Source organism: Cinclus cinclus, chromosome 1 (genome assembly GCF_963662255.1).
Source record: "Cinclus cinclus chromosome 1, bCinCin1.1, whole genome shotgun sequence".
Lineage (NCBI taxonomy): Eukaryota > Metazoa > Chordata > Aves > Passeriformes > Cinclidae > Cinclus > Cinclus cinclus.
The window spans coordinates 96,927,148-96,940,100 of NC_085046.1; positions in this window are offsets into that span (position 1 = coordinate 96,927,148).

Genomic DNA, 12,953 nt, shown 5'->3' on the forward strand with positions numbered 1-12,953 from the left:
AATAAAATAGCAAAAATTTTCTGTTAAAGCATGAACATGGTTTTTGTTCACAGATATTGTTGGAAATGGTTTTCAAAATTTCAGGGGAAGGGAGGTGGAGTAAGCTAAGAAGCCGCAAAACTGTATACTAGGAAATTAATACATACAAAGTATAAATAACTTACGCAATTTTTAGGTTAAATTTTATTGTCAACTTCAATTTAGTGTATGCTCTCTAAATATTTTGCAATTTAGTTGGCAAAGTTTGTAACTGACCATTTTGTCCTGACCTCCCCTTGGGAGAGTGTGCTCTGCAAACTTTCTGAAAGCTGGGCTTTCTGCTTATATTATGCTAAAAATGTCCACTGCTTATATGCTGAGAGTCTAAATTCAGCTTTAGTCTAGTGTTCCTTATTGTTTTCCATAGCTATCTGAAGATGTCTAGCCAGAAGGGAATAGTAGGTGCTGGTATTTATGGCAACTTTGGATGGCTACAAATAATGGCTTACCCTGAAATGTGTTAAGATTCATCCTGGCTTTAAAGCATTTTTGAGACGGGGCAAGCTGTGGGACTCTGAGAGCACTGTGCTATAGGTGAGGTTACCAAGATCTCTTCCCTCCCTTCAGCCGCAGGACTCTCCCTAATAATGCTGGAAGTTGAAATGAATCATTTATGAGCATCAGTAGACACATGGGTGGGGCCTCTTTTAAAACTGGTATTTTGTTGATGCAACACGTGTGACGGCCTCTTAGTTCTGAATATAAGTGTTACTGAGAGGAAATTAGGTTGGTTCGCAGAGGAGATCAGCCAGACCTTGCACTGCATCTTGCTGAGGAGTTGGTATCTCCTCCAGTATTGTGCCTCAGATACCAGTACATGTAGAAGAAAAATGGAAGGTAAGTGTCTTGAAACTTTAATATCCCTTAAAACAGGACTGAAAAGAAAAATAATAAAATTATCATGTGTACAGACCTAAAACATTGCATGTATTTTTGTGTAGGGATTGCACGTATGTTTGGATGATCGTTGTGGAACTAGTGCCAAAGGGGAAAAAGCAACTTTTGGAAAAAAACTACTATGAAGGCAAAAGAGAGCTATGGAAAATAATTAGTGAAACAACAGCCAATTCTGAAAATAGGAAGTAGCATAGAAAAGAATAAATTTTATTTTCAGCATAAGTTACAGAGTGCTAGGTTTCAATATTGTCACACTAGAAGTAATTATTTTCCAATAAATACCTGAAGTATTCCATCTTGAATGAAGGAAAAATATTAAATGATAGAGAAAAACCTGTGACTGGTATTGATGGTCAGGTTTCTACCAGAGGCAGAAAACCTGTAAGAAATGTGAAACTGAATTGCTTTTCATATTTTTTTCCAAGCTGTCTTTGCTTAAGAAAGCAATCATTAGCTCCTCTGAGATCCAGCTGAGATACTTAATCTGATAAGCAAACTGTGGGCTGACTTTAGAGAACTTCCCTGGGAAACAGTGTCTCAGCTCCCTGATGTTCCAGTTCAGCTGGATTACTGAGTGGATGAAGAGCAGTTATGTTGGTTTATAAACACCTCCAGAGACCAGGCATGGATCAGGTTCTTTCAGTGTTCTTGGCTGCTGGAATTTGCCATGTGTGCTGTAAGCAGTTTCAGTTTGACCAGAATACTTTGTTTTATGGTTGACAACCGTCATTAGCGTATGAGATTCTCAGTTCAATTCTGTTGCTCTTTCTTGTCAGCAGGTATGCTGTATTCACGAGCAATAATGATGTAATGCACTCCTGTAGTTTTTGGTCGATGGTGTGCATATTTTTATCATGGGTTTTGGTGCTCTCTGCTGAAGATATGAATGACCAATGCATTAACAAATTTAAGTATCTAGATGAGAAATAAGTTTATTTTTATTCAAGGAAAAAACCCCAAAACCTGGGGTTTTTTTACCTCCTTCCTACCTATTCCACTCCCCTTCCTCACCTCCCCCAACCCCAATGAATTTAAATTATTGTTTAATTCAGGATGTGATCCTGGGATACTCCATTGGTTTGTGTTAAAAATGTCATGGTCCCAAGGGCTTAGCTGTGAGGCTCCCTTTGTGTAGATACACCCTTGGTTCTGGATGGGAAACATTCTTTTACCTTAAATATTAATTCTGTATTCAATGAGGTACCCACATAGTTAAAGAAGCTGCATTGTTACATTTTTCTTTAGGCTTAGCAGAACCAAACTTAACCCTTTAAAATTATAATATACGAGACTTTGTACATCAGTAAACCAAATTTCCAAAACTGCTGAGAATCTGTGGCTCCCATCATCTTCAATTAGAGTGAAGAACCTTGGAAAATAAAATGTTGTATGCAAATAAGTAAAGATGAATGTTGCCACCCATCCTTCTGGCACCAGTGTCATAATTACATCTATGAAATGACTGATATGCAGGCAGGATGCCTAAGGGGGAATCAGCCAAGATTTTTGTCAAGCTAATCACAGCACCTGGAATAGATTGTCAGCACTTTAAAATGTCGCATTTTGTGAATATTTCCTTTTCCATTAAATTCTTCAGATATCTGCAAACTTTTTTATGACTTTGGGAGTGCAGACTGAGACATTTGCATGCATATTTAAAATTATTTAAAGTTTTGGGTAGATATTCATACAAATCTCTCTTTTCATAAATCATTTAGAGTGCCACTTAAGCTTAGAAATGCATACACGTTATCAATTCTTTTATTTATTCTATTTAATTTTTTATTTATTTTACAAAACAAACCCAAACATCTCAAATGATAGCATGTGCAAAACTGTAACTATTTGTAGACTGCATGTTGTAATGTGTGGAGAGAATATTACAATGCAAAGTCAACTTTTCAGGTAGAGACACTAATATTGTCCTCCAGCATCAGGTATTTATAGTACAATCAGGCACTATATGAAAGATGTGAAACTTGTAGAACAGCTTGAAAATCAAAGAATTAGACAAGTTTTCATCTGCAAGCTAGGAAAGTGGTGAACTTGAAAAGGAACTTTTACGGATCTATGTCTTAATTTCAGTCTTGCTGAAATTTGAACAAAGTGTTGAATGAGTTTTGAAAGAGTTATCTGTCTTTCATCATTGTCTCCTCTTTCATCTAATCTCAACCACAGTCAAAGCTGGAAACTTGATTATATGTGGCTTTTTCTTTGTGTTCCTTTCTCTGTCCTGCAGTTATTGAGCTGGGAGAAGTCGACTTGAACTGTCCTTCCAACTGTCAAATACATAATACCCATTTCTTTGGAACTGACAGACAGATAATAAGGAGAGGGCAAGCCTTTAGCTTTTATGCTCGTTTCCAAAATCGGGAATGGGATGATTCTGTGGACCAGGCTGCATTCACTGTGGAAACAGGTAGTCACTCCCAACACTCTGTAGTCTTTCCTAGTCCTCTGCTGGTTAAAAATATTTTCCATAGTCTTCAGAAGACTTCTTTCATAGTCTTCATATTCCCATAACCTATTCATGTTCCATGTGAAGAGACTACCTTCCCCTAAATCAGGCAGTTCTTCTAATATGTAAAATTTTCTCACTCTGCTAGAGATGTGACAAGTGAAAAATAAATCCACCCTTGGGAGCTTCGCCTTGCAAATGATGCCTAAGCAAATTACTAGCCTTTTACATGTGCTTTGTTTAGTAGTTTGATGAAAGTGTTTTTTATTTTCCTGAAAAGGCCTCAGACCCTGTGAATCAAATGAGACAAAATGCACCTTCCCAATGGGCAGATGTCTGGATCAAACCTGCTGGAGCGCTTCCTACAAAGTTCATCAGCCAAAATGCATCAGTATCAGTGTGTTTCCTCCCTCCAATGTCTGCATTGGCCGTTACATTCTCAATATGCAAATCACATCTTGTGGTCACACATATCAGCGGTGTCTTGGTGATTTTTATGTTCTTTTTAACCCTTGGTGTGCAGGTAAGAACTCCATTGACAATCAGATTGTTTTACAAAAAATAGCTAGTGATGAGTAAAACTGTTGAAGACATTTATTATTTAGCTGGTATGTAAAGTAGGCAGTAGCAGAAACAATGAGAATCAAGGAGAGATTTAATTTTGTTATTTTAATTTTTTTTTTCTCCAAGTTCAAATCTGTCTCAAGCCATTGTTTTGATTTGTTTTCTTAGTGGTAGTAGGGGTGAAGTATAATTTTTTCCCTCACCTTTTACAGTGCCTTGACAGGATAGAAAGCATTGGGAAGTTTCCTCTGCTCATCAGAAAACACATTATTACTGTGAGAGTGACTGAGCCCTAGCACATGTTGCCCAGAGAGATGGTGGAGTCTCCATCCTTGGAGATATTCAAAAACCATCTGGATGTGGCCTGGGAAACTGGCTGGAGGTTGGACCAGGTCACTTCCAGAGCCCCCTTCCAACTTCAACTATTTTGTAATTCTGTGAATACTGTGCTATCATCATAAAATAAAATAGTACAAATACAAATTAAATTCTGTATATCTGGTGCTGGTAGCAAGCAATCCTGGAGTCTGTAGGACCTCACCGAAATCATTACATGACAAATATTCACATTGTCTGTGCTGATTTGATCTAAATCAGATACACAACTCTATGTGCTGAGTGTCTTACTTGCAGAACAGGTTAGTGCAAAGATAAATTGTAAGCTCTTCCATTCATGTGTACTACAGCAGGGAGAGACTTAATCAAGATATTATCTAGCTGTAAGTAGGAATGAATTGTCTGTGAGAGTTTAAAGAGCCCACAACTTTCATCATGCTTAAAAGTGGAAATCAAAAACTGGTAGGATAGGAAAGAAGGATCCAGTGATGAAGAAACACAGAAAGACTAGAAAGGTATATTTTGTCTGAACAAAACCTCTTCATCTTTTCCAGATGACCCTGTATATTTGGACAATCAGGCCCATAGAGAAGAATATGTTCTGAATGAACATGGAATACTCTATGAAGGAGTTCACAAGCACATAACCTCTCGACCATGGCACTTTGGACAGGTATGCTTTTAACAAATGTTCAGAAATAGATGTCATCCATGTCCTGATAAATGAAGTGTTGTCTGGTTTTTTGGGGTTTTTTTTCAGAAATATATGTTCTATTTGTAGTGCAAAGGTTTTTAGGATTAGTCCAGACTATGCATGCACAAACCAAAATGTCTGAGAATTTTGCTGTACCCCAAATAACTGGAACAAAGTTTTATCTAGTAAAATGAAGGAAATTGCAGAATGTGCTGGAAAGAGATGAAACAAATATGCTCCTGAAGTAGAATTTTTCCATTGGTCAAACACAAGTAAAAATCACATGGTTTTGCCTTTGGTTTTCCTTTAGGCAGATAGGCAATACCATGCAAACCACTAGGAACCATACTTGATTTAACAAAAGAAAATTTAAAAAAAATAAAGAAAAAAAAAAGGCAGGAGGAGAGAGAGCAGCTCATATAAGTGAAAAAGACTGGATTATTGATAACAAAGGTACTCTAGCAACATCAGCATACCGTGATGCCTTTGTTATCCTCTTTTTCCTCAGTTTGAAGATGGGATTCTGGATATCTGCTTGAAGATCTTAGATATGGGTGCGAGTTACCATCATGGCTCTGATCGTGACCACTGTTGGCGCAATGACCCTGTGCATGTCAGCATGGTGGTGAATCACATGGTAAGATCTGTGGGGGTGTCAGACCTCTGAATAGGTCAGGTCACACTTCTTTATACTGCAGAAGGGCAAACTACATGGTAATCTAACACATCAGGTGAGCAGGGAAAATCCTTCCTGTGCTCAGATTCACAGGCAAATTAAACTTGTAACGCTCATCTCTGATGATATTGAGGCATACTTAGAACGTGACGACACCGTTGGCTATTTGAAAAGGTTGCTTTTCTTTCCTCTTTCTAGATAAGCAGCCATACCACTAACAGTATCATGAAGATTCCAGAAAACAATGATTACCTGAAAGGAACAAAGCCATTTTCCTGGAACGGAAGTGTCCCTATTCTACAACAGTGGTATAGTGGCAGATGCAGGCCAGTCAGATATGGGTACTGTGGATCTCTTGCTTCAGTAATGTGCACAGGTATGATATTTCAGATTGCCATTGCCTAGTTTATAGAGGAAAGAAGAGAGAAAACAAGGATCAAAGCCCTCTGACCCTAAAAACTACTTGAAGAGTTTCACTTATAAGAATTTTACTAGAAAAGAAATTGAATATTTTTCTCATGTTCCTGATATGGTGTTTATTATCAACCTTTTGCTTTCCTATACAGGCTAAAGAGCAAGAAAAGTAGTTGCATCTTCTCAGTGACCTTTATATTAATGCAGTTATCAATACTAAAACTTTTAATAAAACAGAGCTAGTGCAGCATCATAGAATCATAGAATAGTTGGGGTTGGAAAGGAGCTTTAAAGGTCATCTAGTACAACCCCATTATAGAGCAAAAATTTATGCTTTGGGTGGTGTATGAAAAACAAGAAAAACCACTAAGTTATGAACAGGAAGATCTCCAGTAGTGTCTCCTCCAAAGCACAAAAGCATTAGGATATATTCTCCTTTTAATGCAAAAGATTAGATAATAGTGCACTAAACTTTACAGACAGAAGATCTGAGTTTCAACTTTATACCATTTATCTACTGAACACGCTTCTACATTGAATAAAGAAAGTTAAATTGAAGTCCTGTAGACGAATCCAAATGTACCACAATATTTATTTTTAAAAAATTGTGTTTTATTAATGAAAAATCAGGTTAATGATTTCTGAACTTAAGACATCTGGTTTTGTGGTTGCTTTTTGTTTTTTATTTTAAGATGGAAGAGTAAAAAACCACTCCTTTCTGCTAGGCTTTTATTCAAACTGCTTTTTAAGAACTAAAAAGAGTTTTGAAGATACTGCATCCCAAATATTGCTTCCTATCCACTGTTTCTACAACTGCAAATTAGAATATAATTATTTATAAAATAAGTGAAGGATTTACCAGATTAATTGTGATTTGTAATGATTAATTCATATCTTTTTTCTTACAGTGATGAGGTGTTTGGGAATTCCAAGCCGTGTTGTCACAAGCTTCTGTTTTCCTTGCTCAATTGAAAATCCCCTTGGTATCAATGAGATTTTTGACTCTACTGGTAAAAACCTGTGTGGCAAAGACAAGCTATGGTAAATATAAAGCTCTTTTGCCCTTTTAAAAAGTTACATGATAGGAAAACTGGTATAAATTTAGCAGATCAGTGACTCTCTTTGGTGTATCTCTTTCTTTAGTGGACTAATGCTCTTCAGTTTCCTAATAATGCATTTCAAAACCATGAAATTAATAGAGGCAGTCTACTCAATGTAGATTTTCAAAAAAGAAAAAAAGCAAAACCTCTTGTGAGAATCCATGCTACCTGCTTATCCTCCTCAGCTGAAAAAAATAAGGCCATCAAACTTAGCAGCTGTGAAAGTGTACAGCAGATCATGAAATGCCAGGGAAAACTTATCACTAATTTGGACTTTTATCTTCAGTCATAATCACTTGGTTGATACCTATGTTGTCCTCTTGATGTTCCTTGTAATGGATTGATTATTTTTATAAACCTTTCAATTCCCAAATTTAAAGAGCTGTTAAACTTAAAGAACTGTCTTGGCATGTTATCAAATAAATAAAAAAAACATGTTCTGCAATCAGGTCTGTGGGGCTCTGGAATAAATTTTCAGTCTGAGTGATATAAAGCAAACAAAACCACTCCTGTCACAAACATCATTAACAGTGTTAAGACATACAAAATCTTCAGTTGATTAAAAGGTTACTGCTGACATTGTTTTCCTCTGTTACAGGTGTTAAATTTGGTAGTCCAAGAGACATCTTTAACTGTATATTCCTTCATTCTACAGGCGATACCACTGCTGGAATGAATCTTGGATGGCTCGCAGAGACATAAATCAGTGCTGTGGTGACTGGCAGTGTCTGGATCCAACACCCCTGGAAACAGGCAGAGGTAACTTTTCTACAGTTGGAATCACTTTTCTCAGATTTCATTGCTGAGTGTCCCTACTACTGAAGTTACAATGTGTTACAACATTTTTGTTCTCCCATTTAGGTTCAGCTTGCAGTGGTCCTACATGGGTTCGAAGCATCAGGGAAGGGGAACTGGACTTGGATTATGATGGTCATCATATGTTTTCTCGAGTAAATTCAAACTATGTTGGCTGGCTTTCCCAAAACAATGCCAAAAGAACAAAATTTTTCTGTGACACATGGCCATGTGGACAACGTTTAATCACCAAGAGTGTTGGAAGTGAGCAATTTGAAGATATCACTGGAGCTTACAAGTATGAACTAGGTATGATGAAAACATATTAAATGGGTTAGAGGAAATTTTACATGCTAATCATATAAAAGTATCAAAGTAATCTCTCCTATGTTTAAATGTGCAAAACAATCTGAAATTGTCTTTTTATTTCTGAGAAAGAGGCAGATGCTTTTCTCTAAAGATCTTGATTTTAAAACCTCTAAATATAATAACATGATTCAAACAAAGTACATACTAATGGACAGGACAGGACAGGATAGGATATTTCAGCTGAAAGGTCCTATGTGAACCTACCTCTTGTCCTCATGTGTCAGGACTGAGTAAAAGTTGAAACATACTATTAAATACCTCTTTTTAAGGCATGACAACCATGGCCCATCAACCACTTCTCTAGGAAACCTGTTCTAGTGTTTGGCCTGCTTCACAATAAAGAAAATATTGCTAATATATTCCTAAAATATTCCTTCCTGGGCACAGCTTCAAACCATTTCCATGTTTCCTGTCACTGGCATCAGGAGACAGCTCAGTACCTCCCCTTCTACTTCCTCTTCTCAGGAATCTAGGAAGAATAAAGAGGTCACTGCTCAGCCTCCTTTTCTCCAAACTAGATAAAGCCAAAGTTCTTACCTGCTCCTTGCAGCACATAGCTTCCAGCCCTTTAAATAACACTGTTTGTATGTTTATGTTTTGGTCTCACCTTTAAAGTAGTTTAAAATACTAACAAAGTCAAGATAATCTAAAAAAACCCACAAATTCTTCTAAACCTAGGATTAACACCTTACTTATTGCTTCTTGTACTAGGTCTGTCAGAAAATATGCCTACTTACTAAACTAATGTCTTATTAGCATGTTCTGCTGTTCTTACTTTGGGCCATGGGTTACTGATTTTCGTATTCCACTAGACAGTAGTTCAACCAGCAAAACTACATAAAGGAATGAACAGTACATCACAGCTGATTGTACATTTGCAAGCTCTGTGGGTTTTTGTTTTTGTCTTTTTTTTGGTTTTTTTTTTTTTGTTTTAGATGGAAAACAATTGATAGTTTCTTTTTTTTAATGGCATATTTTATCTTTTGAGAGAATGGTAGCATCTTATATTCACCCTTACCCTTTTAAAGAGTTACATTTTGAGTTTTGTACTAACTACACATTTTGAGATTTACATGACTACTTTATATTTAACTACTCGAAAGCAAAATAAGATTTTGAATATTTTTTTTTCCCACGAGGTGTTTATTTTATTCTGTGCATTCAATCTGCTGTATCTCGTTTCATTATCTGGTGCATTTGTTCTACAACAACCTGCTACTTTGGGTTCCAGGAAGAAGAAGCAATAACTTTAATTATCTTTATTATTTGGGTAGAATAATAATAGGGTTCTTGTGCCTCCAGCTGATTCATTATCATGTATCTTCTTCAACAGGTTCTGTGAAAAACAAAGAAGCCTATTACCGGGCTTACAGAAGAATTCACCCAGGATACTGCAATGCTTCCAACTGTCATATTGACAGAGAGTTATCGTCTCTGAAAAACCCATTTCTGAGTGACTCTGGAATCAACATGAGGTTAAAAATGGCTAACTGCCCGATGTATGGTGAAGACGTCCAACTGAACTGGCTGCTTGAAAATTTGCGTAATGAGACCAAATCCCTGAAGTTTAATTTGTGCGCACAAATTATAACCTACAGTGGTTGCCCAATGGATCAATTTTGGAAAGACAGTGTGAATGTCACATTGGGTCCAAGGGAAGGTAAGAGGGTGAAATTATCTCATATCCAGTTGCTTTTGGGAGATAGTTGGTTTTTAGGATTTGTGGAGACTTCATAATAGTGATGGACAGTGAAATGTGTAGAGTGTTAAATATTGACAGCTGCATTCCCTTTAGGGTGATCACTCAAAAAACAACACAATGTCAATACTGCATGTATAGTGACAGGTAAATTGTAGTCTGTCCTTAATTTCTCAAGGTTTAGAGATTCTTATGATAGTTTAAAAATTTGTTTCAATAAAATTTTCATTCTGGACTCTATACTCAATACAAAGATAAAGCTGCAATTGTCTGTCAGAAAAGCAATGTTTTCTTTGGTCATAAGATATCAACCAGTGTAAAATAATTGCTTAGAGAACCTAGACATACCATATGCTGGAAGGCACGAATGTGTAGCAGAACATAAAACACCTGTTTCCATGGTTAGTATTTTTTCCTGGAATAAACAAGATCTCTTTAAATAAACCACATCATTATGAGACAAAATTTCATACAGGTATTAAAATTCTATTTTATGAGGTTTTAATTTGCCTATATTTGAATTATTGCTTTAAGAACTGCACTGAAAGATTCCAAATTTTGCTTAATAATTATCATCATCATCAACAACAACTAATTTTGCAAGTTCATTGATAGATTAATTGAAAACTGTGAAACTGACTGCTGAAGATAGTAATGTATCACACTAAGCCAGGAAAAGTTCTGTTTATTTTCAAAGATGCCATGATAACTTAATATTTAATTAAGTCATTGTAAGTGTGAGTTAAACTTTAGGAAGAAGGAAAGTGGGAATATTAATTAAAAATTAAGAAAAAAATGAAATTAATTTGTTTTACAGTGAAAAAAATTCCGGTGTGTATATCATATAATCAATATGGATCTTATCTCTGCGATCACAACATTATGAAAGTAGTTGCTGTCTCAGACCCAGAGTGTGGTGAAGTTCTGATGGTGAGCAGGGATATTGTGGTCAACCGACCACCTGTTATTGTAAAGGTAAGGAACTTTAATTATGGAATTTGGGATCTAAGGAACAGACCTGGGGACTCTTATTGGCCATTTCCTAAGTACAATGCCAATAAACTTGAAATACTTTACATGTTATCATATTGCCATTTCTTTTTAATTTAGCAAGATTGGTGTGATTTTTAAAGTAAAATAGTTGACTTAGTAATGTATAGAGATCATAGAAGTCAGAAAGAAATGTGTATTAATATCCCTTTTAACTCTTTTCCTTCAATTTACCTCATTGTCGATTTTGTAAAGATTAAAGAACATAAAATGCCTTTGCTTCTTTTCTAACTAGCTACTGAGCCAACCCAGACTGAAAGTACCATGTACTGCAGAGATCTCCTTCTGTAATCCTCTCCAGGAAGATATGAAGAATTGTGTAATGACATTAGAAGGCTGTGGTTTATTCAAAGAGCCGATGACCATTGAGTAAGTTCATCAATTCTTGAAATGAGGATAATTTTGGGGGTTAACTAAGGTGTGCAAGTTCAGAACAGATTTTGAGAGAGACAATAATTCTGATATTTTTGGCATTTAGCACATGAACAGGATGTTTTGCCTCTTATTACTTTGAGACTCCATTAAAAGCCTCACTCCTCTTGAAAGTGATGATCATTTAAAGCTGGCAAGGAATGCTGCTGCTTCATTTTTCTCAAGATTTAATTTAAGTGGGTGCATCAAATATCTGTCTGCGCACTTGTCTTTACAAGAGGTACTAGCTGGATCCCCCGTCCCTTACAATCCTATTGAGTTTATAATAAAATTCCTCTAAATATTCATGAACTGGCACTAACCACATATAGGAACAATTAGAGAACAACAGTGAGAAACAGCAATGCGCATTCTAAGCCTGTAACATGTTAATCACAGGGAACTGGAAACTTCCAGGATGCTGTAACATTCTAGGAAAAGTAGCTGTTCATTAATATGCATTGCTTCTCTTCATGACAAGGAGAACTGGCAAAAGTATGACTAGTTTTGAGGGCAAGAAGTTAAGAATTGCTCTCACTGAATAGTAAAGAACTGGATTCCACAAAGCTGCCCTGTTGAACTGCTGGAAATGGTAAGCAATAAATACACCTTTGAAGCAGAAGGGTGCTACATTTTTCAAGAATTCAAGTCAAGTTTTTACCATGCTTTTCACAACAGAGAGTATGCTGGGTTTGTTTTCTTCGAAGAAGACAAGGATGACAAAGTTGTCATAACAGTTTGCTCCTAAAATATGTAATAACAAATGAAACTTAATTTTGTGCACGCATCTTGTAGCACTTAGGTCTCTGAGTGCCAAGGATTAGCTCCTAATTCTTTTCTTTGTCTTGCTCCAGTTTGGGAACGCTGGCATCCAACCAACAGGCACGGACCATCGTGGAGTTCACACCTTACAGGCTGGGCAGCCACCGGCTCCTGGCCAACCTTGGGTGCCACAAGTTTGCCTACTGCAAGGGATGTGCCAAAGCCGAAGTGTGTTGCTCCGGAGGCCAGAATGGTGTCCTGCCAATCAGCCAGAATGGGTCACTCCCAGTGTGTGAGAACGGCTCCATCCCTGTGAACGGCTCTGGGCCTGTCCCCGTGGCAGACCCCGCGTTCAACTCCATGTGTGAATATATATGTATCCCAGTGTGCAACCCAAACTGCAGTGCAGGGGGGCAGCCTGTGTATGATTTCGTGTACCTCCCTGCGGGCCATCCCTTATGCAACTCCATCTGCAACCAAGGCTTCAATCCAAGCATCAATCCTGGTTTTGAGATGGGATGCGATCCTGGCTTCCGTGTCATATGTGAGACTGTACCTCCTGCTACGTGCGCTCCAATGGCTCCATCCATGTACAGCTCCATGCCAGCCCCAGCATCCAACCCTGTTTGCACCCCTATGCCTCACGTGGTGTTTGAGACAGGTCCTGCTCCCACACACCCCTCTGGAGG